Below are 24,836 nucleotides of genomic sequence, written 5' to 3' on the forward strand. Positions count from 1 at the left end.
CCATATAATCCAGCAACTCCACTTCTGGGCATATATACAAAAGAACTGAAAGCAGAGTCTCAAAGGGATATTTGCATGCCCTTGTCCACAGCAGTATTATTCAGAATGGCCAAGTAGAAGTGACCCAGGAGTCCACCAACAGATAAAGGGAAAACCAAAATACGATGTGTACATACAACAGAATATCATTCAGCCTTCAGTCAGTCCAGTTCAGTTGCTCAGTTGTGTTGGACACTTTGCGACCCCATGGACTGCCACACACCAGGCCTCCCTGTCCATCACCAGCTCCCGGAGTTTACTCAAACTCACGTCCACTGAGTCGGTGATGCCATCCAGTCATCTCATCCTCTGTCGTCCCCTTCTCCTCCCGCCTGCAGTCTTTCCCAGCATCAGGGTCTTTTCATTCAGCCTTAAAAGGGAGGAAAGACTGACGCATGGCACCACACGGCCGACCCTTGAGGACATAACACCGAGTGAAATGAGCCAGTCGCAGGAAGGCAGATACCGTGTGATCTCACTTGTCTGCGGTACTCGGAGTAGTCACAGTCATAGCAGGAGAAGGGGGCTAGGGGGAGGAAACAATGGGGAACTGCTCTTAACGAATACAGGGTTCCAGTTTTACAAGATGGGAAAGTTCTGGGGACTGGCTGCACGACAATGTGAATGTACCTAATGCTACTGAGCTGTACATTTAAAAATAGTAAAGATGATACGTTTATGTTACATGTATTTTTACCACAATTAGAACAATAAAAATAAAAATTCCTTCCTCCCTCCCTTCCTTTTCTTCTCCCTCCCTACCTTTCATCTTTCCTTTTTTTCTTTCTTTTTTATCAACAAGTAAAATACAAACACCATCCTATGGGTCAAATATTGCAGAAATGCAGAAGTGATAATTCTGCATTAGTTCCCTCCTCAGTCACAACTACTCTGCCATTTGATGTACATTTTCCCAGCCCTTTATCTGTGTATTTTCATACATATTCATTCATGTGCACACACACGTATATGCATACACTCATATATATACACATTCATATACATTTTCACTCACACACATATTTCAGTTTAAATGGAACTCAACTGTACCCATTTCTCTGGGCTTGGCTTTTTTGCTTGAAGAACACCGTTAAGGTTGTTTCTACACTATAGGATTTCCTCAGGAGACAAGAGATCTCTTTAGCCTGCCTCTGCTGACGCCACCAAGCCCGTGGACTCTGGAGCAGAGCGCACCAGTCATTTCTGAAGATAGACCGAGCACAAGGCCACCACCACACCCCTGCCAAGGCCAGATAACTGGCAGCAGATGGGTTTTCTGTTGGAAGCTACCCATTTCCATCAGTGCAGTGGGCTCTAGCACAAAACCATGTCTACTGGCGCATGGGTGGCGGGGACTTAGGGAAACGGTGATCAGAGAAAGGGGACAGCTGACTAGAGGCAAAGGGTGAGCACTATCTGGGAAGAACTACCAGATGGGCTTTACCACCTTTATAAAATCTGAACAATTGTATTGATCTGAGAAAAATACCCTCACCCTTTTAGCCTTTCAAAATTGAGATGATAGCACTGTTATGCATTAAAAGATGTTACCAGTCCCAAAGAGCAAGTATGGTCTTATACCAACTAATATCTGCTAAAATGTACCTGACTGCATTGGAAATGTTGCAGCAGATTGGTATAGCCGGGAATAATGAACCGCTGCACCCCATTGAAATGTAATTACACAGCCCTCTTGTTCTTAAACCTATAAGGTGAAAGAAAGATGAATAGTGAAAGTAAAAACCGCTGACCCTTCAAACTTTAATTTACGTTATGCATTCGCTCGCCCTTCTGATAGGTTTTAGAAAGGTCATAATTTAGGGTATTTTTCAGTTGATAAATGATCTGTATGTTTGTGTTCACACGCACCAATTGATTTGTTATAGCCAAAATATTGTTTCTATAACAACCCAAGGGCCCTTAACTAGACAAACAGTGAACTGGAATCCAAAGGGAGGCCAAGGGAACTCGGGGCCTTCCTGAAAGGGGCTGGCCTTTGCCCAAAGACTCCAGGATGACGGAGTGGGAAGCATGGGCGAGGATGCAAGGGCTATACTGTGGGAGCAGGCGGCGGTGGCTGGAGCAGATGGAGCAGCGGCTTTAGCTCTTGGCAGGCCCTTGGTCGTGGTCTCTTCAAACTCTTTCTGCCCAGCGTGGATGGCTTCCACTGCAGCCCAAGCAAGTCTTGTCAAGACTTTCAAGCTGAGCTCCCTTTGGTGCAGAGTAAGCCAGCGGGGTTGTTAGAGCAATTTTCCCGCCTTTCCAGTCTTGGAAGAGGCTCCTGTTTCCGGGCCCAGTTGATGCATTATGCATCAGGGCTGCCTGCAACTGACAGCCCCTCAGCCAACGTCGACTTGAAAAGCAATGGTGCTAATCAAAGCCGACACATTTGAATGTCCAGACACACACACAGAGAAATTTACTAATCAAAAAGTGTATTTCCTAGGGCTGTCTCCAGAGAAATCCGCGGGAAGAAATTGGAATAATTTATTAGCTTACAAGTTTTCGTTGACAGTTAGCCCAAAGCTATTTATCTCTGTAATAGAGAACGTCTCCAATGTGGCAAAATTGACCAAATCAAACAGCTTTGATCAGAAAATGAATCTGGCAAGCCTGCCTGTCGGAGGGTCCCAGGAGAAGGGGGGAAACAAACAAAAAGATTTAACAAGTGGTCAATAGGAGAAAGAGAGCAAGAGAAAGGGATCTGGGAGAAGAAAAGAGCCAGGGAGAAAGAGGCAGAAAGAGCATTTTGCAAAGCCACAGCCCCAGTTCTGAAGTGAATTGTTGAAGGAATAAATGATGCTTCACATCATAACATTTAACACAGTGCTTGTGCATTATCTGAGCCCTGCAGCCCAAACTGAGATGTGATTTTTGTGGTAACAAGACGATGACAGACTGCCAAGAGAAGGGGCCTGCTGCTGCTCGTGGGGAAATCAGCCCAGGAAAACCTGGAGAAATAGCTTTAGCTCTCCTGGCCCCAGGATCAGCGTTAGCCCATTTCTTCTAGAAGGCAACAACGATGCTGACTTTACCCAGTCTGCCTCAGGAAGCATAACGTGCCTGCCCATCAAATATTAAGTTGGTCAAAGGATACTGTAACCACGTGTGAGTCCAAACGTAGGACCCACTGAGGCCCCGCTCTTCCTCTTCCTCTCAAGGGCAGTAACAGGGAGATTGTAGTGGGAGAGACCCATGTGGTGGGACTGGGCATCACTGCTTTCTACCCCAATCCCTTCTTCCAAAAGGCATATACATTGCAATAAAGGTAGAGCATCAAATACAGCTCTCAAACCCAATGGCAGCTGGATAAGTAAGACAATAATTAGGAACTTGGGGAAAACCCTTGAAGCATCAGAGCCTTACTTTACATATTAAAGTGGATATCTCTATCATAAAAATGGCCAACTACCATCTTTCAATCCCAGATTTGCCAAGGTATTTTCTGTCACGAACAACACTCCACTGCTAACACCCAAACGTACTCACTAGCAACGTGGTTGCTGTATTCAACAGTCAAACAGCTTAGAGGATGCTCCAGCAGCCAATGTATTTGTCCTCAAAATGAGTGCTGAAAAACCATCATCAGCATCACCATTCACTTTGTCTTAGAGAAAAGGTCTGTGTAAGCAGTTTGTGTTGAAATGCATTAGAGAACCATGGTGAAAATTTGGCTATATATAAATACATATATATATATATATATATAGTGGTGGTGGTGAAGTCGCTAAGTGGTGTCCAACTCTTCTACGAACCCATGGACTGTAGCCCACCAGGCTCCTATGTCCATGGGATTTCCCAGGCAAGAATACTGGAGTGGGTTGCCATTTTCTTCTCAGGGGATCTTCCTGATCCAGGGATTGAACCCTGGTCTCCTGCACTGCAGGCATATTCTTCACCACTGAGCCACCAGGGAAGACCATAAAGTTGGCAATAGTATTTATCAACAAAGAAAGATGCTAAAATATGGAGAGATGCGTTCATTCCCGGACCCTCTGGGTTAGAATTGCTCCATGAGGACACTGTCTGATGAAGAGCTGAGAGGGTGAGGCAGACACGAAAGGCAGCACAAGCTCCGAAGGCTGAGAACACAGCTAGGGCCCCGTCTGTGACCTCATCTCAGAACACGCTGTCCTTCTGTGTGTGAATCACATGCTCTGTACGGGATTATTATTACCTGCACTGCACGGTCTGTGGTAGGAATCAAAAGTCACAATTACCAGAAAGCACTTTGTAAAAGAATTAAGATCCTACAGAAATGCCACTCTTTAGTCATGGGAGAAGGAAGATGATCAGCCATTTGCTTGATCAATCAAGTCCAGCTTAACTGAAGAAGACCTGTATCAGGAAACCAAGTCACATGCTCTGAGAGCTGGCCCCACAGACACGATCCTGGGTATTTTTCTTAATAATGAGCTTCATATCTTTTTTCTCTTTCTCCAGAGAACTGAGTTAGAACCTCATAAGAAGGCACTGGCCAAATCCCCAATGCTTCTGGGGATTGTCTCCTTTGGGCTACATGCCCTTCCTCAGACATTTGGGGGAAAGATACAGTTGGCGTTAAATCCTTTCAGGCTCCCAATTCAAGTTTAAGTCCCCATGTCTGATCCATATGTCTGTATATTCTTGGAGCTATAACCCCTGGCTAATTGACTGCTAAAGGTAGATCAGCAATTTTGCTTGATCAACCAAGTTCAACTTAATCTACTCTGTAAAAGGACTTAGTGGACAGTATCTGAAAGTGAAACCATACAGACCAGACAATCAACTTGGTTTTGTTGATATTTTAGTGGGGCACAGGGGAAATAACATTTCGGCCAGTTCTAGGTTTGTGTCTGTGATAGCAAACAAGGCAGTTTAGCTTTATTGGATAAAATTTGCAGTCTGTATTGTGTAGGATAATGGGTGAGCTTGAGTTTCTGGATCAGGTCCTCCTGTGAATGCGTCAAAACTGCCCCCTGTTTCAAGAATTGCACTTTAACACCCACCCCAATGTTGTGGCAGCCACACCGCACAGATGTGCCCAGTGTCTTATAGCAGCTTCCTTGGAGCCACTCTCAGAAGCAGCCACGCCTCTGACCCATGTTCCATGCTCTGCCGGGAGCGGGCGAGCACGCTACCGTCTGCTGCAGCCACAAGACCCCGTGCTCTCGTTTCTCGGCAACCCCGCACTTGCCTGGCTGGGATCGTGGCACCGCTGATGTGCAACCTTCTCTCTGGAAACACGGAGCAGCAGGTTCTGTTCACTAGTGTTGTGGTGTGATGTGAGGGCAATGTGCCGGGAAGTTGCCACCAAGAATCAGACGCAAACGGGTTAACAAGGCTCAAGACTCATGGATTTCTGCCTCCTCCACCTTGAAGGGTTTTAATATGTGTGAAAGCCACTGGCTCTTCCAATTAGATCACTGAAATGGTTCCTGGTATGAATTTAAAATGTTCTCTCTTGAGTAACTGATAAAGTATCCAATATTGATTGGAGGCCCAGAATGAAGGATACAAGAGTTTATCAGAAAAAGACATTTCTCAAGGTATTCTTGATGCTCTAGCCATGTAATTCTGTCAAATCTTAACCTAAGCAGGAAACAAAGCATCTTAGGAGCCAAATGCTCAGACAGACAATGCAGAGATGTCCATCTTGAACCCAGAAGTTCTGCAAATGATATTTTTCTTGAAAACTTTGCTAAGGTTATCTGATATTTAGTGTACAGACTTAGAGGAAAGAGATTGAGAAGGTGAGGAAGGTTTAAGTGCAAGACAGCCATAAAAGATTTAGGAAGCTGTTTTCCTTAGAAAACACTGTGACCTTTTCCACAATTAAACAAATTTTCCCGTAACTCCATCTAACTATAGAATTAGGCTACAACTGGAATTTGTGAAATTTTCCTCAGCTTAAGTTGAAATGGAAGCTATGACTGCCACTCCTAGGGTCCTGATCTCCCACAAACCTGGCCTGTTTTTTTTTTAAGAGCATAATGAGATTTTATAAATATATTAATTCCACCAAGACTTCAACAAGACTCCAGGTGTTCAAATTTCTTTTGACCTTAAAAATTCTACTTCAAAGCCATTCAACTAATTGAAATGGCCCCAATTAGCTTTAATTACATAACTATATAACCAGTGAAGAAATGAATCTATATAGATAAGAGCCTAACGGAAAGAAAGAAAATACCCATTCTAAAGCTTGCCATGAATTAGTACTCAAGACACCACAGGAAAACTGACTTCTGCATTTTTAATGTTATTAAACTCCTAAACACATCCCAAACAGGATGGGAATATTTCCCACAAACACTGTGCTTCAAGGGGTAACCAAAAGAGCTGGCCACAAATCGAGAAAGGATACAAATGAACTTACTTACAAAACAGAAAAAGACTCAGACTTGGAGAATGAACTATGGTTGTTGAGGGGAGGGATGAGGAAAGGGATAGAAAGGGAGTTTGGGACAGACATGCACACACTATGTTTAAAATGGATAACCAAGAAGGACCTACTGTATAGCACATGGACCTCTGCTCAATGTTGTATGGCAGCCTGGATGGGAGGGGAGTCTGGGGGAGAGTGGACACATGTGTGTGTATGGCTGAGGCCCTTTGCTGTCCACCTGAAACTGCCACAACATTGCTAATCAGCTATACTCCAATACAAAATGAAAAGTTAAAAAAAAAAAAAATAGAGCTGGCCACAGACTCCTCTCTGGATCAGAAAACTCTTGGTAGAGAATTCAGTTTTACAGTTCACTTAATTAGCAATGTTCTGAGCAGAAGTCTGCTGCTGCTGCTGCTGCTGCTAAGTCACTTCAGTCGTGTCCAACTCTGTGCAGCCCCACAGACAGCAGCCCACCAGGCTCCCCGTCCCTGGGATTCTCCAGGCAAGAATACTGGAGTGGGTTGCCATTTCCTTCTAAAATGCATGAAAGTCTACCCCCCAACAATGCTCCTGAGACTTTAAATGAAGACTGGTTCACAAAGAGAATCTTCCAGACACTTCTGTTTAAACCAGTGGGGGAAACTTTAATGTACTAGTTCTGCTCATTCATTCTCCCCCCAACTTCATCATCTTATTTTCATTACAACAGTTGTGTGTGTCCAGACAGAAATGAGAATGTGTAGAGAGTCTACTCTAAAACTTTCTTGCATCTATTAAGACGTCTTCTATTAATAAGAACCCTAAATGCAGAGGCTCTCAGCCCGCATGAGATTCTGTTTGAAGGAACAGGATTCTTACAAAAAAGTCAGAGGTGCTGAAAAAAGATTGGACAGGAGTTGTAACGTTTTTCTTCGGTTTGTGTTTGTCAGTGGACAGGACTCTGCATGTGGAATCGACAAACATATGTGAGCTGTCCTATGGTCCACCTGAGACAAATGATGCTCAGATTAATCCCACCAGGCTGAGACCATCACCCCTGCTTTTCAGATACAGGAACTGAAGCTCAGGAGGACTCAGGGTTGTGATCCGGGTTACACTGCCAGCCCCGAGTAAGCTGTGATGGGAACCTAGATCTCTCTGACCCCGAGTCCACTCTGCCACTTCCTTGGGGAATGGAAAAGAGGTCCTGGTTTATTCTTAAATGAGAGATACACTCTGAGTTGAGTTGAGTTGAGTTGAGTTCAGCCACTCAGTCATGTCCAACTGTTTGCAACCCCATGGACTGCAGCAAACCAGACCTCCCTGTCCATCACCAACTCCCAGAGTTGACTCAAACTCATGTCCATTGAGTCGGTGATGACATCCAACCATCTCATCTTCTGTCATCCCCTTCTCCTCCCGCCTCCAATCTTTCCCAGCATCAAGGTCTTTTCCCAAGAATCAGTTCTTCAAATCAGGTGGCCACAGTATTGGAGCTTCAGCTTCAGCATCAGTCCTTCCAATGAATATTCCGGACTGCTTTCCTTTAGGATGGACTGGCTGGATCTCCTTGCTGTCAAAGTTACCCTCAAGAGTCTTCCCCAACACCACAGTTCAAAAGCATCAATTCTTTGGCGCTCAGCTTTCTTTATAGTGCAATTCTCACATCCATACACTCTTTGCATGGTCCCAAACACTAACCTGCACGTCGGTCCATCCTGTCTGCTGCTCAGGATAGGCTAGTTATGCTACAAAACAGTCTTGCTCATACTACACATCCAAAGCAGACTGGCTGGGAGCTTCTGCATTCCAGAGTCTTTACATGAAGACAGAGGCTCTACTATCTTATTAAGTCAACGTCTCAACGCAAAGTTTCAGGAATCACTACATCAAGGGACGAGAGCATGGATGACTACAACACGGCTCTTAAAAGCACTGTCCAGAAATGACAGAAACCCATTCATATTTTGTTGGCCAGAGCAAATTACATGGCCACACCTAACTTCAGGCCAATCCTCCCATGTGCCTGGAAGAAGAGAAGCAGAAATTTCAGTGAGCTCCAGTCATGTCAACAACAGTTTTCTTGTTCATCAGGAGCCGGACCGTCATCCTGGTGCCAGCTCTGCCACTTGATGAGCTAGCTCAATGACCTGCCCATACCTCTTAACCCCGCTGGTTCTACCTCCTCCTCTAAAGTGAGGGTTTGGGATAGATGGTCACCTCTCTGATTCTGTACCAGAACAAATTTATTACCTCTGCTAGATCTCAGAGCCCCCGCACTTCAGAGCAGGTCAGTGGGGTCAGCTCCAACTCGAGCGTGTGGCTCAGGCAACATCGTGCAGGGCACTGTGGAAATGGATTCATTTGTGCACACAACAGGGAAGCTGGTTCCAGTCAGCCAGTGCTTAGAGTTCTGAGAAAATCCACACAACCATGATGAATGTGTCAAGGATTCTGTGTCACAAAAGATACTTTGTTAACTCAGTTTAACAAAGGCATTTTAGTTTTAACTGCTTCTGACAGCAGCTTACTGTTTACTCATAAATGTGCCCCCCACATAGGTGTTTCCCATTTTGTATCATAGATGTATGTGTTCCTTCAAAAAAGGAGGTGTATAAACTATACGTTAAAAATATAGAATCACCGCAAGAGTTTATGGAAAAAACCTTTTAGTCCAAGAAAACCAATGAAAAAAGACTTTGAGAAAGGGTGAAAAGATTATCTATAGTTTTACTTTTTCTCTAAGATGGTCCCTGATGACACCCAGGGTTTCTGGCACAGGGCACAGAGTACAAAGACAGTCAACAATATTTCGGAGCGACTGAATAAAACTCAGTTGTTCATCTGCGGCTGACAAGTATTTTCGTAAAACAGTGAAATGACACTTGACAGTACTTTCCAGTTATAAAGCCTCACATTTACCTGGGACAGATAAGAGCATAAACTTCACTGTCAGGCTAGAACTGTGACCATGGCTGTTTGTTAGCAGCTGTGGGCTTGGACATCTTACCTCTTGGAACCCATGTCTCTGAAATAAGAGCAATATCAGCTTCTTCCAGATGGCGGAGTTGAGTTCAGTTCAGTCGCTCAGGCATGTCTGACTCTGCGACCCCATGGACTGCAGCAGGCCAGGCTTCCCTGTCCATCACCAACTCCTGGAGCTTGCTCTAACTCATATCCATCGAGTTGCTGATGCCATCCAACCATCTTATCCTCTGTCGTCCCCTTCTCCTCCTTCCTTCAATCTTTCCCAGCATCAGGGTCTTTTCCAATGAGTCAGTTCTTTGCATCAGGTGACCAAAGTATTGGAGCTCCAGCATTAGTCCTTCCAATGAATATTCAGGACTGATTTCCTTTAGGATTGACTGGTTTGATCTCCTTGCAGTCCAAGGGGCTAGCTCTGTCTAGATGGAACTGTGTTGGCAAAGTAATGTCTCAGCTTTTTAAGATGCTGTCTAGGTTTGTCATAGTTTTTGTTCCAAGGAGCAAGTGTCTTTGAATTGCATGGCTGCAGTCACCATCTGCAGAATTTTGGATACCCAAGAAAATAAACCCTGTCACTGTTTCCATTGCTTCCCCATCTATTTGCCATGATGTGATAGGACCGGATGCCATGATCTTCATTTTTTGAATGTTGAGTTTTAAACCAGATTTTTCACGCTCCTCTTTTACTTTCATCAAGAGGCTCTTTAGTTCCTCTTTGCTTTCTACGATAAGGGTGGTGTCATTAGCATATCTGAGGTTACTGATATTTCTTCTGGCAATCTTGATTCCAGCTTGGCTTCATCCAGCTCAACATTTTACATGATGCATTCTGCATATAAGTTAAATAAGCAGGGTGACAGCCTTTGCATAATCCTTCCCCAATTTGGAACCAGTCCATTATTCCATGTCTGGTTCTAACTGTTGCTTCTTGACCTGCAAACAGATTTCTCAGGATCCAGGTAAGGTGATCTGGTGTTTCTAACTCTTTAAGAATTTTCCAGGGTTTGTTGTGATCCACACAGTCAAAGGCTTTGGCATAGTCAATAAAGCAGAAGTAGATGTTTTTCTGGAACTTTCTTGCTTTTTCTATGATCCAATCAATGTTGGCAAGTTTATCTCTGGTTCCTCTGCCTTTTCTAAATCCAGCTTGAATATCTCGAAGTTCTCAGTTCACGTACTGTTGAAGCCTAGTTTGGAGAATTCTGAGAATTACTTTGCCAGCGTGTGAAATGAGTGCAATTGTGCATTAGTTTGAACATTCTTTGGCATTGCCTTTCTTTGGGATTGGAATGAAAACTGACATTTTAAAGTCCTGTGGCCACTATGAGTTTTCCAAATTTGCTGGCATATTGAGTGCAGCACTTTCACAGCATCATCCTTGAGATTCTGAAATAGCTCAACTGGAATTCCATCACCTCCACTAGCTTTGTTTGTAGTGACGCTTCCTGAGGCCCACTGGACTTCACATTCCAGGATATCTGGCTCTAGGTGAGTGATCACACCATCATGGTTATCTGGGAGGTGAAGATCTTTTTTGTACAGTTCTTCTGTATATTCTTGCCACCTCTTCTTAATATCTTCTGCTTCTGTTAGGTCCATACCATTTCTGTCCTTTATTGTGCCCATCTTTGCATGAAATGTTCCTTTGGTATCTCTAATTTTCTTGAACAGATCTCTGGCCTTTCCCATTCTATTGTTTTCCTATATTTCTTTGCACTGATCACTGAGGAAGGCTTTCTTATCTCTCCTTTCTATTCTTTGGAAGTCTGCATTCAGATGGGTATATCTTTCCTTTTCTCCCTTTCCTTTTGCTTCTCTTCTTTTCTCAGCTAATTGTAAGGCCTCCTCAGACAACCATTTTGCCTTTTTGGCATTTCTTCTTCTTGGGGATGGTCTTGATCCCTGCCTCCTGTACAATTTCATGAACCTCCGTCCATAGTTCTTCAGGCATTCTGTCTGTCAGATCTAATCCCTTGAATCTGTTTGTCACTTCCACTGTATAATCATAAGGGATTTGATTTAGGTTACACCTGAATGGTCTAGTGGTCTTCCCTACTTTCTTCAATTTAAGTCTGAATTTTGCAATATGGAGTTCATGATCTGAGCCACAGTCAGCTCCCAATCTTGTTTTAGCTGACTGTATAGAGCTTCTCCATCTTCGGCTGCAAAGAATATAATCAATCTGATTTCAGTATTGTCCATCTGGTGATGTCCATGTGTAGAGTCTTCTCTTGTGTTGTTGGAAGAGGATGTTTGCTATGACCAGTGCATCTTCTTGGCAAAACTCTGTTAGCCTTTACCCTGCTTCATTTTGTACTCCAAGGCCAAACTTGCCTGTTACTCCAGGTATCTCCTGCCTTCAATCTTTCCCAGCATCAGGGTCTTTTCCTATGAGTCGGTTCTTCACATCAGGTGGCCAAAGTATTGGAGTTTCAGCTTCAGCATCAGTCCTTCCAATGAATGTTCAGGACTGATTTCCTTTAGGATGGACTGGTTGGATCTCCTTGCAGTCCAAGGGACTCTCAAGAGTCTTCTCTAACACCACAGTTCAAAAGCATCAATTCTTTGGGCTCAGCCTTGGAATTTCTTTATTCCACACAACTCTCACATCCATACATGACTACTGGGAAAACCATAGCTTTGACTAGGCGGACTTTTGTTGGTCAAGTAATGTGTGTTTTTTAATATGCTATCTAGATTGGTCATAGCTTTTCTTCCAAGGAACAAGTGTCTTTTAATTTCATGGCTGTAGTCACCATCTGCAGTGATTTTGGAGCCCCAAAATATAGTCTTTCACTGTTTCAATTTGGTTAGTTTTCTGTGATTATGGTTTTCATTCTGTCTGCCCTCTGATGAACAAGGATAAGAGGTTTATGGAAGCTTCCCAGGAGAGACTGACTGTGGGGGAAACTGGGTCTTATTCTGATGGGCAGGGCCATGCTCAGTAAATCGTTAATCCAATTTTCTGTTGATGGGCAGGGTTGGGTTCTCTCCATGTTGTTTCACTTGAGGTCAAACTATGGTGGAGGTAAGGAAGGTAACGGCTACCTCCTTCAGAAGGGCTTGTGCAGGCACAGTTGTATTCAGTGCTCCCAACCCCTCAGCAGGTCGCTGTCAACCCACACCTCTGCCAGAGACTACTGGACACTCATAGGTAAGTCTGGCTCAGTCTCTTGCAGGGACACTGCTCCTTTCTCCTGGCTCCTTGTATGCACAAGGTTTTGTTTGTGCCCTCCAAGAGTCTGTTTACCCAGTCCTGTGGAAGTTCTGTAATCAAATCCCACTGTCCTCAAAGTCAAATTCTGTGGGGGTTCTCAGGCTCTTTGCTGGATTCTCAGGTTGGGAAATCTGTTGTGGGTCCTAGAACTTCCTTAACAGTGTGAGAATTTCTTTGGTATAATTGTTCTGCAGTTTGTGGGACGTCTGCTTGGCAGCTCTATGGTGGGGCTAATGGTGATCTCCTCCAAGAGGGCTTATGTCACACACTGTGTGACCCAGGTCTGCTGCAGTCAGAGCCCCTGTGCCCACCATGATTTCTCTCCCTTTTCTGTGATGCAAGAAAGAGAAGCATCATTTTCCTCATTAGACAGAGGAGAAAGCTGAGGCCCAGAGAGACAGAGTGGCTTACCCAGTGTCTCACAAACACAAGATCAGATCCCTGACTTGTGATCAGCTCTTGCTAGCATACCACCTCATCAGCCCACGTGGGGAGGCATATATCTGTAGAGACCGTGTAAATCACATGCCTTAGAGCTGATGTGCTTATTGTCACGTGTATATGGTTTTGTGACTGTGTCTTTCCACCTGGACCAGTCACACCCTGAGAGTCATTACCTCTGTCTCAGTGGTGGGTATGCTCAGTGAGTGCTTATCCACTAGTCGATTTTCCAGTTCTTGCAGATCCACCCAGCTAACTAGGACACAGCAGCACATTTAATAATTAAGGGAAGAACTTGGTTTTCAGAAACTCTGTCATCAGACTGACAATTATAAAGGACATCATAACTCATTTTAGGGTATGGAAGGAAAATAATAATATTGCCTAAAATCTAAAATGATTAAGTGCTTTTCTTGCTCAGACAGCCTCCTTCTTCCCTTTTGAGTGTCACTCAATAGTTGGTGATGACTCCAACAAGTATGCATTCCTAACAGATACAGACTGAGTACCTACTAGGTGGCAGGCATTGACCCATGGTCCAGGTAATAATGATGAACAAACATAACCCCTGACCTCATGGAGCTTATGGGAATATAAGACTGTCAACAAGTGAATGCACAAAATATTTATAATTATAAATTATAATAAATGAAATGAAGGAAAAGAATGAGGAACAAAGAACGCAGTTGGGGGTCTAATCTAGTTTAGGAGTTGAGGAAAGCTCCCATGAGGAAGTGATAATTACAACTGACCCATGAACAATATGGGGGTTAATCTGTGTATAACTGACAGTTGGCCCTCTGCATATTTGGCTCTTCTGCATTCATGGATTCAACCAACCACAGACTGTGTGGTATTGTAGCATGTACCACTGAAAATACGGTACGTGGATTCATGAAGTTCAAACACATTTTGTTCAAGGGTCAACTGTACATTAAGATCTGAGAAAAACTGGCAGAAATCAGTCAGGCAAAAGGTGAGAGAAAGAACATTCCTGGTAAAAGGATCAGTATTGTGGAAGCCTGGAGAAAGGGCTTGGAATGGAAATGAGGTTAGGAGACCAATGACAGGGAACTAGAGAGACAAGAGACAAGGTGAGACCAAGAATTTGGTAGCACCAAATTCTTGTAGGCCATATCAAGTTGCAGGGCTTCCCTCATAGCTCAGTTGGTAAAGAATCTGCCTGCAATGCGGGAGACCCTGATTCAATTCCTGGGTCAGGAAGATCCCCTGGAGAAGGGAAAAGCTACCTACTCCAGTATTCTGGAGAATTCCATGGTCTGTATAGTCCATGGGGTTGCAAAGAGTTGGACACGACTGAGCAACCTTCACTTTCAATTTCATATTAAGTTGCAATGGAAAAGTTACAAGCAGAAAAATCATATGCTTGAACTTATGCTAACATATCTCTCTATTATTAAATAGAAAAAATAAATTCCATTTAATAAATACCATTCAATCTAAAAGGGCAAATGTAGAAGTGAGGAGACTAGTTGGGAGATGTTGCCATTGTCCAGGTGAAGGGTTGGCTTGGACTTGGTGGCAGTGAAAAGAAGAGACATGAATGAAATTGCAAAATAATTCAGAAACAGAATTGATGGGATGTGGTGAAGAATTTGACATGCATGGTGGGAGAGAGAAAGATGGCTCTCATGTTTCTGGGTGCCTGGATTGATTTCCTAAGATTTTCACGAAAATCTCTCATTTTGAGATAAGCAGTGGGGATATGAAGAGTTCAGGTCTGGCCATTTTGCATTTGAGAGGCCTCTGAGACATCCAAGAAGTCACTGGATATAAGAATTTTGAGTATGACATATTTGGGGATCCTTGGCACCCAGGTACTATTAAAGTAATGGGTTGGTGAGATCACCTAAGGAGAGAACAGACCTCTGGACTGGTGAAGAAACTGAGGAGAAAACCAAAAGAATGAAGTGCCACAGAAACAAAAAAAACCTGAGTGCTGGGAAGGAGGGGGTGGTCTGTTGCATCTGGGAGATGAGGTAGGAGGAAACCTGAAAGGTATCACCAGGTTGGACCACATGACAAGAACGGAGGGTGGAAGATGAAGCAGGAAGGAAGCACAGAGATGAGAATGGGACCTGAGGAGAAGAAACAGCACTCCATGAACATCTCTGAGAAGCCTGGCTCTGAAGGAGAGTGGAGAGAGAAGAGTTTGAGAAGCACATGGGACTGCAAAGTGAAAGTGGACGCCGCTCAGTCATGTCTGACTCTTTGTCACCAAGGACCATGGAATTCTCCAGACCAGAATACTGGCGTGGGTAGTCTTTCCCTTCTCCAGGGGATTTTTCTCAACCTAGGGATCGAACCCAGGTCTCCGGCATTGTGGGTGATTCTTTACCAGCTGAGCCACCAGGGAAGCCCAAGAATACTGGAGTGGGAAGCCTATCCCTTCTCCAGGGGATCTTCCTGACCCAGGAATCGAACCGGGGTCTTCTGCATTGCAGGTGGATTCTTTACCAGCTGAGCCACCAGGGAAGCCCATGTGGGACTGGAGAGACAGCTTACTGGTTCTGCTTTACACTGCGCACTGTGAGAGCACACCTGTATGCTGAGGGGAATGGTACAGCAGGGATGGCGGGAGAGAGTGTGCTGGGGTGAGGAGAGTGCTGGTGCCCAGGTCACCAGGCACCACACTCCAACCAGCCCCAGGTTCTGTCTCCTGCCTGAGGCACTGGGAGGGGGGATTTCTCCAGAGCCTCTTGGTACTGCAGTCCTCTGAAGCAGGGGTCCCCCATCCCTGGGCTGCAAACTGGTACCAGTCTGTGGCCTGTTGGGCATTGGGCCACACAGCAGGAGGTGAGCAGTGGGCCAGTGGGCAAAGCATCTTCTGCTGCGCCCCACTACTCCCCTTAGCATTACTGCCTGCACCATCCCCCTGTGCCCCACTACTCTGGTAAAAACAGGCTTCCATGGAACTGATCCCTGGTGCTGAAAAGGTTGGGGACCGCTGCTGCGGAGCTTCTTAAGGGCCATTCAGAGAGAAACAGAGGCTCTTTCTCACTACTTGGAAGTGGAAGAAAGAGAAAGATGAGAGAGAGAAGGAGGAAGAAAATGGAACATCAAGATGGCCAGTCTTCCTCATGTCCAGGCAATTGGGAAGCAGAGAACTGACCCCAGATGATCTGGGGCCCCTGACCAAAGGGCCATCTTCAAAGGGCCACCTTCTCCCGCCAAACCCTAAGACTTGCCCAGACTCAATCAGGAGGCTAGTTGTCAAGTCTTGGCTTTCCTTACAGATCCTCAAAACTTGCCAGAAATTTCCAGAGAGATAGCCAACATCCTAGAGCTGAGAAACCAGACTTTTCCCTCCTTTTACCTCCTAGCTACCCACTTCACTCTTGAGCCACAGAAGGTTGTGTGATTTCAATGAATGAGACTTATGTGTTTTCCCTTTCCACCAAATCTGTCACGTTTCCCGTAGGCAAAGGTAGAACAGAAGATAAAAAGGCTGACCCCTTGCAAGATGCATTCACTCTCTGAGGCATGAGATTTGATTACCAGACTTTTAACACGCATGACAGCAAACATTACTATTTGCCACAGAATAATCTGGCCCTCTCTGAAATTCACCCACAATGTTAGGACCTTTGACCCCAGAGGTAGGGAATGCTACAGGCTGACTTCACGCCACTTAAGGCTGCCGCCTCCGCTATAGCAACACAGTCTTTCTTGAAACACGAGACATCAAAACAAAGAAGGGCCTGATTCCTGGGCGTAAATATTATAGCTTACTGAAGCACTTGCTTACTTTATAAACCTGGCTAGCAATGACTCTCCAGTCTGTCACCTACCCTTCCGTTAGTGTTCTGCACATGAAGGGCCCTTTTTTGTTGTTGTGACTGGCACCCTCAGATCATTGCTTTTGTCACTTAAAAAAATTGGCGGGGGGTGGGGGGAGGTGCTGCATGGTGTGGCACATGAGATCTTAGTTCCCTAACATGGACGAATCCGAGTCCCCTGCATTGGAAGCGTGCGGTCTTAACCACTGGACCACCAGGGGAGTCCCCACTGCTTTTGAAAGGCCTTTGAAAAAGGAAAAAAGAGAAACCACCACCAACTATCACTGATTAATATGCTTATTATCTTCCACAGCTTTCTCAGCTTTTCCTATGCTTACTACCAGGCCAGAAAGAAATCTAAGTTCTTTAAGCCTTTAACTCTGCTGTCCAGAGCCTGACCACTTTTTAACTTTGGAGTGATGGCAAACTTGGAGGCGATATCTGACACTGTTGGCTGAGGCGGGGGCAGGGGGGTACACAAAACTAGAATTTAAAATGCAGGGGCCACCCCTTGACTTGTGTCTCTGGAAATCCAATGGCCACCTCCACTCTGCCTCTTCTAATACCCACCATAGTCTTAAAACCCATTACTCAACATAATATCTTTTAAACTACTGACAAGGAGCCACTCTGCAAGCGTGCGCCCTCTGCCCTCCTTTCACCTCCCCGCGGGCCCCCTCCCAGGCAGGCCTGCCCAGGCTGTGAGAGTGGCTTTCTTCCTTGCTGTCCAGCTACTCCTGGCACAGCGCTTCTGCCCCCTCACAAGGCCATTTCAAAACGCTCTCTCTCTACAACGGAAGCTTTATCCTGTGTTGAAACCCTGTCTTTCATTTCTTCTATGTAGCACTTGTCACGCTGCATAACATAAGCCAGACAGCGGTGGCACAGACGAAATAACAACTGAACATAATCATCTACTAAGGAACCACTAATGAATAGTCTGCTTTTCAAGGGCTTTTTACAAACTCAGATATAAATGAGGATAAAGGGCAAGGCTGAGGAAGAGTCAATAGAACCTCACAATGTGAAGACTTAACCTCTGTCTCCATCAACTCATTAAAATTTTTATCACCAGCCAAAAGCTTTTCTACTTGTTGAGGGCTAAATATCTTGTCAGAGCAAGTCACAGTTCCTCTTGGAGACTTCAACATTTTGGAAATATGAAATCCACATAGTCATATAAATGTGTAATGAAAAGAAGCAATTTTGTTGTCACTAATTTTTAAAAATTACACAAAGATATTATCTATGATTTATGCTGTTCCTGCCATCTTGACTAGCGTTTTTATTCCTTGGTATATTAGGTTAATGTTCAAGGTCCATGCTGTTTTCAGCTTGCAAAATTATGTCTAAGTGCTAACATAAGGGAAATCAAATCTTATATTTTAGGCTGCCTTGTTTCCAATGACTGGAATCAACGTATCCAACCATTCACGCAATGCTTCCTTAATGTCAAAATAATGATGTTTATCCTCCTAACACTAGATGAGGGCTTACTATGCCAGGCATTGTCCTAAATGCTTTGATACATTAGTCTTACACTCATGATGACTCTGAGAGGTAGCGATATTAGTACCCCTAAAGGTGAGATGAGGAAACTGAAGCCCCAGAAGATAACAAGTTGTCCATGAGAGAATTTACCTCCAGAACCTAGGCTTATCTTGACCAACATCCAACACTGCCTCCATCATGAAGAAATTATTGGTGACACACAGAGAAAACTGCAATTACCCAATCAATTAAATGATCAAAGAGGTTGATATTCAGATTGGGGATGAGGCCAGATTTGTAGAGAATCCTCAGCTCTTCCCAGTCAACATTTTAGGTTTCTGGTAGGGCCTTCCTAGAAACAACCTACACATCTCCTCACACATCCCTAACGTGGTTCTTGAGGACCTTGATGTGGTTTTAATGACCCAGTTCCTCAGTTCCTGCTCTGCTCACAAGAGTTTGGGCTGGAGATGGGCCTGTTCATTATTTCATTTATGAGATGTTTGGATGTTGATGTGTAAGGACAGTCTGCGGAGCCAGGGGTCGGGTGTCCTGCTGAGGGGTGCTTTACTGGCATGTGAAGCCCTGAAGGGACTGTAACTCAACTTGGCCAGCTTCACATCTTTAACCAGGGTCAGGCCTGAATGCAAAGCCTGAATTTTCCAGCCAGTAAAACTTCACAAAACAAAACCACACTGAAAATAAACAAAAACATCTCCCCTAAGAAACCTATTAATTTCTTACTTCACCTATAAAGTACTTTACTTTCTTTCTTTTTTTTTCCTTTATCATCTATTATCTTTTTTTTTCTTTACCTATATGTAAAGTATCTTGGAACAAATATTTTAATCAGAACATAACTTTTATTATCATCTAAAAACATGCCCCTTTTTACTGATACTCTAAGGCAAATTCATAGGATTACTAGGAGCTCAAAACCAAATTTCGTAGAAGGAGTTTCTGAAAGCTATCAAACCCTCTTAAAAAATACTTTATAAGACCTTCTGCAACATGTCTTAACTTTCAACAAGTAGAAGTGCAGGGACTTCTTGGGTGGCAAAAGGTTATGTGTTGAGGTTTCTAGAACCATCCATACCATATTATTAATATTGTCTCCTATTGGGTAAGAGAGTCAAAGAAAGGTAAGAACCTGGTCACTGTCCATAGGCACCTGGTGGGCGAAACAGGCAGGCTTTCAGGACATAATGAAAGAATAGTTGCAAGCAATAAGTAATCAGGGGTGTTTGGTTCTGACAGGGAATTCAGGATTAGAGGAGTACTTTAATCAAGAGAAATTACTTAAAAGACAGAAGTAGTCGTATGTAATATTAGAATGATTATTTTAAATAAAATATCTGTGTGGTAGCAAGAAAGCTGAATAATTTCACTTTCTATATGTAGAAAGTATATGTGTGTGCTCAGTCGCTAAGTTGGGTCCAACTCTGTAACCTCATGTCCAATTCTGTAGCCTGCCAGACTCCTCTGTCCATGGGATTTTCCAGGAATGGGTCGCTATATCCTTCTCCAGGGGATCTTCCTGACGCAGGGATCAAACTCAAGTCTCCTGCATAGGTACGCAAATTCTTTACCACTGAGCCAGCATGGAAGCCCTTACAGGGTGAGTGGTTCCTAGTAAATCAAGTAAGGGCAATGGGAATATTTCTGTGTGACTCCAGGAAAGCTTATCTCCCTCTCTGGACCTCAATTTCCTCTTTATAAAAGTCAAGGTTAAACTAGAAGATTCTGTGGGTCTCTGCCATCTCTAACATCCCATGATAAGACTATGTCTCCACACACAGCAGTAGAACAGATCTTCAAACTGTCCAACTTTTGGAAGGATCTACGCAGCAGGGGAGGCTTCCCAGGCGGCACAGTGGTAAAGAATCCAGCCGCCAATGCATGAGATGTCGGTTCAGTCTCTGAGTTGGGAAGATCCCCCTGGAGGAGGAAATGGCAACCTGATCCAATATTCTTTGACAGGAAAATTTCATGGACAGAGGACCCTGGTGCATGACAACAGTCCATGGGGTTGCAAAGAACAGGACAATTCTAAGCAACTGAGCACCAATGCTCACAGCAGTGGAGGCTGTGCCCTGACTACCCGCTGAGGGAGGCAAGTGATGAGGTACCTGAAGTCCCTGTGGTACTCATACAATGCTCGGAGCAACCTTTTCTTATCTTGGTGCATCATCTCTGAAGGGCTTCATGCAACTTCAGAAAAACGGCATCTCTCACTTCTGCTAATTCTGAATCCGAGCAACATCTTTACCCTCTCTCTAACTTTTAAGTTATTTGATGGAGTTGAATAATTTCCATTCTAGACTCATATGTTCTCATTTATCTATTTCCCTAGGATCTCTATTTCTTTCTCATGTTTAGATTGAATTACTCAATCAATTTTACTATCATTCACTCTCTAGTTGATTAAATCCTAAATTTTATCATCAGAGTATTTTCAGGAGATAATATGTTATAAAATTTAAAGTAATTTTTAATTAACATCATAATATGCTCATAATTGCTTTTCCAGAAAAAGTCTTTAAACTTATGGACTCATTGTAGAAAGCTGAGTTTGAACCCAAATACTTATCATTGGACTTTTTGAAGATATGTGATAGACTTCTCACTTTAATTAATTATGCTTTGTTGCTGCTTTCTTTATATTAAGATAGGAGAAATAATATTGATACATTTGGACATTTTTCAAGTAGAGTCCAAGTAATACCATACCAACACAGAATGGAGAGGATGGCTTAGGCACAGAGGATGTTCCTAAGCTCTACAGCAGTTTGTATGATATTGAGAAGTAAGTTTCTAGAACTAATTAATTAAAATAATCATCACATGGTTAATGCACAGGTCTCTGTCATGTTAGCTTACAAGACTAAAACAATCTTTATTTTTAACTAAACACAAAAGTCATAGACTATAGTTTCTCATAACATCCCTTTTGGACAGAAACTTTACTTAGTTATTCAGTCTAACGGCTTATTTGCTTCTGAAGATGTTTACATGGTCTCTGGAAAAGTCTTGAGTATGCCATAGGGTAGATGTGCCCAAACCAATTTGGCTTTTATGACTGACTTCAAGGGCCAAGAAAGAAAACATGAAGTCAGTCCAAAAGTTGCTTTATATGTTAGTAAACTAACTTACCCAGTCAAATGGGCTAAAACCATCAAACCAGTTCAGGTTTGTAGACGATCTTCATTTAAATCCAAGTAGCCCAACATTCTCATCCCTTCAAACCACAACAGAGCTCAGCTCAGGCTGGAGCAGACCTCCGAGACTGAACTGCTTACCTAACACAGGAGCCCATTCACTAGCAGAAACAGCACAGGGAAGCCAGGGCACCAGGCACCATCAGGCCTGGGGACTCCAAGGGGGCACCTTTTGATTTGCAGGAGTGAGTTGCTAAGGGGAGGTGAGATGCTCTGAATCTTAACCTCTCTACTCAGTGAGTCTTTTCCAAACAAATGCTCTTTTATCTTGCACAGTAATAATGCCACATCTGTTCTATATATTCTTGAACAATTACACCTGTTGACATTTTGCCATCACAAGAAAAGCCCTGAAAGATGAGGGGAGAACCTATTGAATTTACTTGTGCTTTTAGGGATTTCTGAGAGAAAGGTGGTATTGCAGCCATCCATTAGAGTCATGTACTGTAGCAAAGCTAAAAGTCTGTCACACAAAAGAACCACCTGTAGCCACTCTTTTGAAAGGAAAGTCCTTGGCAAACAATGGCCCGAGTGAACCAGTTTAATCAGGCAGGAGTCAAGATCACTGAGACATAAATTAAGCATTCATCCTTGAGTAGCAGCCAAGCAGCCAAAGCCCCCATAATCCCAATTAATCCCATTTTGTGTGGCTGTCCTTGGGCCAAGGGCAGAGGGGAAGAGAATCTGCGCATGCTGGTTCCGCCTCAGCTCTTTACCTGCACAGGGGTGGGTCTAATAAAGGAGGGCTCCTGTCCTGGCGCTGCAGCACTCAGAGCACTTCCTCCCCAGCATCTGCGAACTGTCAGCAGAACTTTCCTCAAGGACACCCTGCACTTTCAGAGAGTCAGATGCTCGGGCTCCTCTGAAGACAGACATGACTCTATCTTACTCTCCTTTGTTCAATGGCACTGACTTTCTATCCCTACTTCTGAAGTCACACAGAGTGAACGAACGTTTCACAAGCCCCCTGGAACTCATTTCTGCCGACTGATACTCTGTTCTGGAGGAGAAGTTGACCAGTTTCCCAGGAACAGGAAATTTCCCTCCAGAGAGCAGCTGTTGTGTCCACAGACAGAATAAGCTTGTGAGGCCGCTGCTTGCCTCTCTTGCTCCTGGTGGGAAGGAAACTCGGTATATTCTCTGCAAACAAGTCCTCACCTTTGTTGCAGTCACTGTGCTCAGGCCCCCAAGTCCCTTCCCATTTTACCAGAAGCTGCTCCAGACACCAGCGAAGTAGAAATGGCTCTGTGATAGCTGACCAGCCAATAAAAGCCTTCCCTGCTTCTCTGGACATCTAGCAGGCCCCAGGTCCCAGCTCTCCTTGTAGTTGCGGGGAGGAAGATGAGTTATGGCTAGGTTCTCTCCAGCAGAACATGAGTACAAATGTTGTCCACCACTTCTTGCTTTGGCCCACATAATCCTCCCAGACATACTCCTTCATGCTCATTCCTCTTTTCTGGCTGACAGAGATGGAAATGCACCCCCTCAACTCTCCTGTCCTGTATTCTCCTGGAAGCCAAGCTTTAAAGATGGCAATGTCACCACCAGCCTGAGTCCCAGAATGGCAACATGGCACAGAGTCACATTTCCTTTGCTTTTTCCAACAATACTTTCCCAACTCTACTGTACTGTTTTGAGCAAAAAATTGTGTTGAGCAATTCTATGGGTCTGTTTATTACTGCCTGTTTATAGTCTACTCTAACCATACAGGCTCAAAGCATGTCCGCTTCTGGAAACTCTATCGGTCTCTATCACTGGACCACCGATATCTGGCCCTGGGTCCAGAGAAAGGGAGGAGAGGGTATGAGGGCTCTTCAACACAACCCTAATTTTTCAACCCTAAGCTTCAGCAATTCCCTGATGGTAATAGGCCTATATTCTAGTAACTGTCCACATCATTCTCATCTCATAGGTGAGCCTTTAGATTCTTGACCCTGATGGTGGGCTGGGCTCTGAGGTTCTTCTAAGCTGGAGGTACAGGTCCTTGTGGCTCCAGCTCACCTGAGTCATTTGTGGCTCAGGCTTATGAGTCAAGCCCACCAAAGGTGATGGAGAAGTAAGCCCTGACTTTTTTGGAAATTAGAGCTGAGAAGATATCTGCATGAATCTCACTTCTGGGAAGAAAGGAAAGCACTGAAAATTTTCACTGTAAGTCACATTTAAGGAGAAGGAGAGTCTGCAGGCCCTCTTTTAACTGCAGTGAGTCCTTGTCACTTAACGTTTTTGTTTCTTGAGGAGTGTCGAGTTTAATTTCCAGAATTTCAGTTAATTGTTTAAAAATAAATTTGATGAGAAGACCATAATTCAAAAAGACACATGTACCCCAATGTTCACTGCAACACTATTTACAACAGCCAGGACAAGTAAGCAACCTAAATGTCCACTGACAGATGAATAAATAAAGATGTGCTACATTACTCTATTTAAAATGGATAACCAACAAGAACCTACTGTGTAACACATGGAACTCTGTTCAATGTTATGTGGCAGTCTTGATGGGAGGGGAGTTTGGGGGAGAATGGATACACATATATGTATGGCTGAATCCCTTCACTATTCACCTGAAACTATCACATGATTAATCAGCTATACTCCAATACAAAATAAAAAGTTTTTTTAGAAAGATGTAGTAGATATAAACAAAGGAATATTACTCAGCCATAAAAAGGAACAAAACTGGATCATCTGTAGTCATGTGGATGAACCTAGAGTCTGCCATACAGAGTAAAGGGAACGAGAAAAGCAAATATTACATTTTAACATACATACATGGAATCTAGAAATCAGATACAGATGGACAGAGACACAGGAATTTGCAGGGCAGGAATACGGACACAGACACAGAGAATGGACATGTGGACATAACAGGGGAAAGGAAGGGTGGGAAGAATTGGGGGAGCGGCACTGACAGGTACATATCTACCGTGTGGAAAATATACAGCTGTGGGAAGCTGCTACAGGGCACAAGGAGCTCAGCTGGGGGTTCTGCGATGCCCTGGAGGGGGAGTAGCTGGAAGGGAGGCTCAAGAGGGGGGAGATACATGTGTACATACAGTTGGTTCACTTCACTGTACAGTAAAGATTGGTGCAACATTGTAAAGCAATTATATTCCAATAATAAAACAAAATAAATTTCTAAAAAATAAATCTAATAAAAATAATGTCCCTTATTGTATTTCTGAAGATACTAAACATTAAATTTTTTTAGAAGAAATAGAAAATAGTGCTCTTATTTTCATGACCAATACACGGTGCAGCAAGAGACTGGCCTCAAGGACATAATTAGCATTAAGAAC

The sequence above is a fragment of the Muntiacus reevesi genome, chromosome 7, assembly GCF_963930625.1.
Source record: "Muntiacus reevesi chromosome 7, mMunRee1.1, whole genome shotgun sequence".
NCBI lineage: Eukaryota > Metazoa > Chordata > Mammalia > Artiodactyla > Cervidae > Muntiacus > Muntiacus reevesi.